Raw genomic sequence first — 8,422 nt, 5'->3', positions numbered from 1 at the left:
CTAGTAGCCTAGTAGCCTAGTAGTCTAGTAGCCTAGTAGCCTAGTATCCCAGTAGTCTAGTAGCCTAGTAGACTAGTAGCTTAGTATCCTATTAGTCTAGTAGCCTAGTAGCTTAGTATCCTAGTATCCTAGTAGCCTAGTAGCCTAGTAGCCTTGTATCCTAGTATCCTAGTAGCCTAGTAGTCTAGTAGCCTAGTAGTGTAGTAGCCTAGTAGCCTAGTATCCTAGTAGCCTAGTATCCTAGTAGCCTAGTAGCCTAGTATCCTAGTATCCTAGTATCCTAGTAGTCTAGTAGCCAAGTAGTCTAGTAGCCTAGTATCCTAGTATCCTAGTATCCTAGTAGCCTAGTAGCCTAGTAGCCTAGTATCCTAGTATCCTAGTAGCCTAGTATCCTAGTAGCCTAGTAGTCTAGTAGCCTAGTAGTCTAGTAGCCTAGTAGACTAGTAGTCTAGTAGACTAGTAGTCTAGTAGCCTTGTAGCCTAGTAGCCTAGTAGCCTAGTAGCTTAGTATCCTAGCAGTATAGTAGCCTAGTAGCCTAGTTGTCTGGTAGTCTAGTAGCCTAGTAGTCTAGTAACCTAGTAGTCTAGTAGCCTAGTAGCCTAGTATTGTAGTAGCCTAGTAGTCTAGTAGCCTAGTAGCCTAGTAGTCTAGTAGACTAGTAGCCTAGTATCCTAGTAGCTTAGTATCCTAGTAGCCTAGTATTCTAGTAGCCTAGTAACCTAGTATCCTAGTAGCCTAGTATCCTAGTATCCTAGTATCCTAGTAGCCTAGTATCCTAGTAGTCTAGTATCCTAGTAGCCTAGTATCCTAGTAGTCTAGTATCCTAGTAGCCTAGTATCCTAGTAGTCTAGTATCCTAGTAGCCTAGTATCCTAGTAGTCTAGTATCCTAGTAGCCTAGTAGCCTAATAGCTTAGTAGCCTAGTAGCCTAGCAGTCTAGCAGTCTAGTAGTCTAGTAGTCTAGTATCCTAGTAGCCTAGTAGCCTAATAGCTTAGTAGCCTAGTACCCTAGCAGTCTAGCAGTCTAGTAGTCTAGTAGGCAGCTGGTAACTTAGTGGTTAAGAGTGTTGGGCAAGGAACCGAAAGGTCGCTGGTTTCGAATCCCAGAACTGGCAAGGTGGAAAGATTTGTCGTTCTGCCCTCGAGCGAAGCAGTTTACCCCGCAAAACAACAGCTCCCCGGGCGCCGATTAAGGCATCCCCCAGCACCTCTCTGATTCAGAGGGGTTGGGTTAAATGCGAAAGACACATCTCAGTTGAATGCATTCAGTTCTGCAACTGACTAGGACTAAGGAGTTTTGTGCTTGAATAAGGATTTTGTTTGTTAGGTTTGATAATGGGCACTAGCTTATTAGTTAACTAGCTTGCTAACTGAGCCAGGCAGTCACACACAATTCATATAAAACCAATTGGCTGGTAAGGGCAGCACAATGCACACAACACTAAATGCTTCACCAAGCTAGCTACGTAGCGACTGTAGCTAACATTATCATTAAATCACAATAGATCAGTTTCCATGAAGCAGCTACTTGTAGTTGGCTGGTGAGAGTCAATGCAGTGTCTATTTCACCGAGCTAGCACAACAGCTAGCTAGCTAGCGAATTATGCTAACCATTTAGCCTAGTATCTAAATGTACCTATGGGCTGTATGCAATTATGGAGAGTGAATTAAATTGTTTCTTTGTAATTGATCTATCTAGTTATCTAACTGTGTCCATATTGGCAAGTATCAACAAGGGCTTTCTACAACAACAGCAACATTAGTCCAGCTAGCTAGCTAGCTAACATTGACTAGGCCAGTGGTTCCCAAACTTTTCATAGTCCCGTACCCCTTCAAACCTTCGACCTCCTGCTGCATATCCCCTCTAGCACCAGGGTCAGCTCACTCTCAAATTGAGTTTTTTTGCTCGTGGGAAGTGACATAGAGCTCTTATAGGACCAGAACCGCTTGTTGCAATTTCGATGAGGCTCTCTTGTTCAGATATCGGTAAGTGGACTGGAGGCAGGGCATGAAAGGGATAATGAATCCAGTTGTTTGCATCATCCGTTTCGGGAAAGTACCTGCGTAATGGTGCACCCAGCTCACTCAGGTGCTTCGCTATATCACATTGGACATTGTCCGTAAGCTTGAGTTCATTTACACACAAAAAATCTAAACAATGATGGAAAGACCTGTGTGTTGTCCTTGTTCATACAGACAGAGAAGAGCTCCAACTTCTTAATCATAGCCTCAATTTTGTCCTGCACATTGAATATAGTTGTGAAGAGTCCCTGTAATCCTAGATTCAGATCATTCAGGCGAGAAAAAATATCACCCAGATAGTCCAGTCGTGTGAGAAACTCGTCATCATGCAAACGGTCAGACAAGTGAACATTATGGTCAGTAAAGAAAACTTTAAGCTCGTCTCTCAATTCAAAAACAACGTGTCAATACTTTGCCCTTGATAACCAGCGCACTTCCTGTATGTTGTAAAAGCGTTACATGGTCGCTGCCCATATCGTTACATAATGCAGAAAATACACAAGAGTTCAGGGGCCTTGTTTTATCAAAGTTAACCATTTTCACTGTTGTGTCCAAAACGTCTTTCAAGCTGTCAGGCATTCCCTTGGCAGCGAGAGCCTCTCGGTGGATGCTGCAGTGGACCCAAGTGGCGTCGGGAGCAACTGCTTGCAGGCGTGTTACCACTCCACTATGTCTCCCTGTCATGGCTTTTGCTCCATCAGTACAGATACCAACATGAGCAGCAGCTACGTTTGGCTACATACGGACCGTTAGTGGAATTCCCGCGAGAGAGTAACGGTTAATGTGATTGGATGTTAATTATTTGACTCGGCTTCCTGTATTTGACATTGTGTTGTTATTTCGCTGAACACCAGATGGTTTAATTTTATTTTTGGCAGTGAAACAAGACTACACAGGCGAGAAAAAAACATCACCCAAATGTATAGCCCCGTTGGAAAATATAAATGGACAGTTTGAAAAATGTGAAGGAAAAACATGTAAAAAGTAAATAAAATGAAAAATAATATATATATATATATATATTTTTTAATATGAATCACATTTTTATTACGCGTACCCCCGACGGCATTACGCGTACCCCAGTTTGGGAATAGTTGGACTAGACCATAAGGAAACACACACAGAAATGCATTGCCAAATAACACTACTAACGCCTACTGGTTTGGAATATTTTAACAAGACTGAGTGGCTGACGACTTCTAGACCTTTGCTGTGTTAAGTCGGCAGTCAAACATCTGACAATCCTACCGGTGTGTCTGAGCTATTACAAAACCCCAGATATGAGCTGAAAAACAAGCTGGTCAACAAGGTTTAGGTAAAAAAAAATATATCAACAAAAGGTTAGGCTATAGGCTACTACAGTTCAAAAACAACTCAACAACAAGGTTATGAATTTGGATTATTGACGGACTACAGGCCGAAAGTTCTTGAGAATGCAGAAAATTAGGCATAGAAATTAATACTCTCTCTCTGTCTCTGTGTCTCTCTCTCTCTCGCTCCCTCTCTCTGTCCTCTCTCTCTCTGTGTCTGTCTCTCTGCTATGTCTCTCTCACACTCTCTCTGTCTCTCTGCCCCCTCTCTCTGTCTCCCTATCCCTGTGTCTGTCTCTCTGCCTCTCTCTCTGTCTCTCTCTCTCTGTCTCTCTCTCTCTGTGTGTCTCTGCTATCTCTCTCTCACACTCTCTCTCTGTCTCTCTCTCTCTCTCTCTCTCTGTCTCTCTCTGCCCCCTCTCTGTCTCTGTGTCTTTCTCTCTGCCCCCACTCTCTCACACTCTCTCTCTGTGTCTGTCTCTCTCTCACACTCTCTCTCTGTCTCTGTGTTTGTCTATCACCCACACACACACAACACTGTAAAGGGGTTACTGTGAATTTGACAGTAGCTTACAGGCAACTCGGTGACAAGTAAAATTCTGAATATCATATTTCAGTTAAAAACAACCTAATCCTCCGTGACCATAGTAGGTTAAATCTGTTTCCTATTGTTGTGACATCAGATTAACTACTGGCTCTTTAAGCATGACTTTACTCACCAATACATTTCCTATGGTACAATGACTTTACTCACCAATACATTTCCTATGGTACAATGACTTTACTCACCAATACATTTCCTATGGTACAATGACTTTACTCACCAATACATTTCCTATGGTACAATGACTTTACTCACCAATACATTTCCTATGGTACAATGACTTTACATATGAGCAATATACAATATGATACATTATAATGATATTCAATCACAGTGTAATATAATGTGTTTATCTCCTTCAGTGAATCTATGAACCGGTTCATAGGTCAGGCGTAACGTGGGTAGGCCTACCCCTGTAACTGAAAACGGTAAATTATACAGTAAACTTTTGTATTATCAACAGTAAAATACTCAAAACGTTTTATTGCAGCATACTGTAAATGATTGTGCATTGTGAGAAAATGTTTTTTGCTGTGAAAATAATTGCTGTATTTTAAATGGTACTGTAATTCCAACCCCCAAGAATACAGTACCGTACTGTATCTTTGAAACACCAATAGCATTTTGATCACTATTGGGCGCATGGTATTGTTGTTTCTGGCTCGTTAAAACATATTTTGAGGCGAGCCTTACAAGAGGCTATATTTGTTACACCCGTTGAGTGAGAATGCAGTTACCATTTTAACTCCTACGTTGTTATAGTGCCCCATCAATTTCAAATGTACAGGGGGGACAGATTGGAGTGGCAGCAAGTCTTAAACCTTAAATGAGCGAGCATTTTGCTCTGTCCTTTTGGTCTGTTTTACCGTGTAGTCGCCGCTGGCAGTTTGGAAGACTTTGTGAAGGTTTCTAGTCATCCAAGTGATATAAAACACCAAATATTCATTAATATGCTATAATGTGGAAAACACTTTACCTAGCAGCCAACATGCTATCACCAATCCCATATAATTACAGTAAAATACTGTGAAATACAAACCCCTCCAACTCAATTCATTTCATTCATTCATTGCTATTACGGTAGCGTTGACATTTTTTACAGTACAATACAATAAATTTTACGGTATTTTACCGTGTGTCATTACACAGTACTTGCTTTGATACCATATGTATATTACAGTAGGTGTACCAATCCTTTACAGCCCAACCACCATATACAACTTTATGAATCAAACCTGGCCCTGATTTAACAGGGAGTTTACTCTTTTGGGACTATTCTATTGGTTCCATTTTTTTTTTTTTTTTTTTTAGGGAGACAATCTGGCACAGCTCAAGTCTTAGAAAGTATTGTCCATGTCTTTAACACATGTTACACCTAGTGGGATGATAGCAGGCTACACTAACAATAGTATTAATAAAATATTACCACCCCAATGTTATTATGATACACGACAATATATCATAAACACAGTATATAGTACATCCCCTTGAGTTACCCAGAACTCCCCTCTCTCTCTCTCTCTCTCTCTCTCTCTCTCTCTCTCTGGCAGGCAGGCAGGCAGACGAGACTCAGACCACCAGCCCCAGGGTCTCTTGGCCTCTCTCTGGCGATGCCAGCATTAAACCTGAGAGGGTCTAACATCTCTCAGTCATATTTAGGACCGGTCAGTCAACCCTGGCCCCCGGACAGACCCTGACCTAGTTATGTTAGAGACCCTGCTAACCTATAGCAGGCACATCACTCTAGAGTCTGTAGACCAATGTGGCCTTATAGCAGGCTACACATCACTCTAGACCAATGTGGCCTTATAGCAGGCTACACATCACTCTAGACCAATGTGGCCTTATAGCAGGCTACACATCACTCTAGACCAATGTGGCCTTATAGCAGGCTACACATCACTCTAGACCAATGTGGCCTTATAGCAGGCTACACATCACTCTAGACCAATGTGGCCTTATAGCAGGCTACACATCACTCTAGAGTCTGTATACCAATGTGGCCTTATAGCAGGCTACACATCACTCTAGACCAATGTGGCCTTATAGCAGGCTACACATCACTCTAGACCAATGTGGCCTTATAGCAGGCTACACATCACTCTAGACCAATGTGGCCTTATAGCAGGCTACACATCACTCTAGACCAATGTGGCCTTATAGCAGGCTACACATCACTCTATACCAATGTGGCCTTATAGCAGGCTACACATCACTCTAGACCAATGTGGCCTTATAGCAGGCTACACATCACTCTAGACCAATGTGGCCTTATAGCAGGCTACACATCACTCTAGACCAATGTGGCCTTATAGCAGGCTACACATCACTCTAGACCAATGTGGCCTTATAGCAGGCTACACATCACTCTAGACCAATGTGGCCTTATAGCAGGCTACACATCACTCTAGACCAATGTGGCCTTATAGCAGGCTACACATCACTCTAGACCAATGTGGCCTTATAGCAGGCTGCACATCACTCTAGACCAATGTGGCCTTATAGCAGGCTACACATCACTCTATACCAATGTGGCCTTATAGCAGGCTACACATCACTCTAGACCAATGTGGCCTTATAGCAGGCTACACATCACTCTAGACCAATGTGGCCTTATAGCAGGCTACACATCACTCTATACCAATGTGGCCTTATAGCAGGCTACACATCACTCTAGACCAATGTGGCCTTATAGCAGGCTACACATCACTCTAGACCAATGTGGCCTTATAGCAGGCTGCACATCACTCTAGACCAATGTGGCCTTATAGCAGGCTACACATCACTCTAGACCAATGTGGCCTTATAGCAGGCTACACATCACTCTAGACCAATGTGGCCTTATAGCAGGCTACACATCACTCTAGACCAATGTGGCCTTATAGCAGGCTACACATCACTCTATACCAATGTGGCCTTATAGCAGGCTACACATCACTCTAGACCAATGTGGCCTTATAGCAGGCTACACATCACTCTAGACCAATGTGGCCTTATAGCAGGCTACACATCACTCTATACCAATGTGGCCTTATAGCAGGCTACACATCACTCTAGACCAATGTGGCCTTATAGCAGGCTACACATCACTCTATACCAATGTGGCCTTATAGCAGGCTGCACATCACTCTAGACCAATGTGGCCTTATAGCAGGCTACACATCACTCTAGACCAATGTGGCCTTATAGCAGGCTACACATCACTCTAGACCAATGTGGCCTTATAGCAGGCTACACATCACTCTAGACCAATGTGGCCTTATAGCAGGCTGCACATCACTCTAGACCAATGTGGCCTTATAGCAGGCTACACATCACTCTAGACCAATGTGGCCTTATAGCAGGCTGCACATCACTCTAGAGTCTGTAGACCAATCGCTCTGATCCAGAGTTCTATATTCTGAAAATAAAAGGATGTTTATCAGTGTTTTTGTTTAAAGGTCTTTCCTGTCATCGACCGGTCTAATAACGGAATCTAACAGGCTGTTTTCCACCTCAGCTGTAGCCTAGATGTCTCTGCTGCTCCTACAAAGCAGATGACCTTCCTAGGACCTCAGTCAGTCAGTGAGGTCAGCACTAAAGGTGATGTAATGATGCTTTCATCAATACTCTTACTGACTTCTGTCACCTGTACCAAGGCTGCAGGTGACAGACACACGTACACACATACAAATGTGCCAACGGGCCTGGAGCAGCCACGGTTTGAATACCTCAACTCTATTTCAACCATAGACATAGAGCCCCACAATGGACATGTCATAATACCCATAAAACCTAGGGGTCAAACAGGAAATTGGTTCCAGTTGTTTTTCCACCATTCATTTTTCCACATAGGGAATTCTAGAAACACCTAAAATAAGGGCAGTGTTTCTTGTAGGTTTACCCTGGCGTGACGTTTTGATAACCATGTAAATCTCTCTCGGACCAAGGTGACTTTTATCAATATATTCGTCTCTATTTACTCCTGAGATTCTAAAATGCTAACTAGCATCAAAGTAGATGTCATGCAAGACTACAAATCCCAGCATGCTCCTGCACGTCATCTTTAACTGACACCTTTGCTAACAGGTATTGTGTACATTTAAAACTTTCCCAAGACGGTTCACAAATTGTAAATTTAAGGAATTTAGATTAGATAGTTAATCCAGAGATTCTTACCTTTGCCTCGATTTGACAGGCTCATCCTGAGCACCATGGTATTTGTAGTTCTGTATGATAGCCACATTAGCAGCTAATTAGCATTTCATTTTTTGAGGGGGTAAATACAGGCAAATATATCGCTAAAAGTCACTTTGTCTGAGAGAGATTTACACGGTTATCAAAACGCCACGTCAGGGTAAGCCTACACAAAACACAGCACTCATTTGTTTCAAAAATCCTCTTATGGGAAAAATGAATGGTGGAAAAACGATTGGAACCATTTCTCTGTTTGACCTCTAGGTTTTATGGGTATTATTATGACTGAACTCGGAGTTGTCTCGAGATG

Source organism: Salmo salar, chromosome 11 (assembly GCF_965601325.2).
Source record: "Salmo salar chromosome 11, fSalSal1, whole genome shotgun sequence".
NCBI classification, from domain to species: Eukaryota; Metazoa; Chordata; class Actinopteri; order Salmoniformes; family Salmonidae; genus Salmo; species Salmo salar.
Note: the sequence above shows the minus strand (reverse complement) of the source record.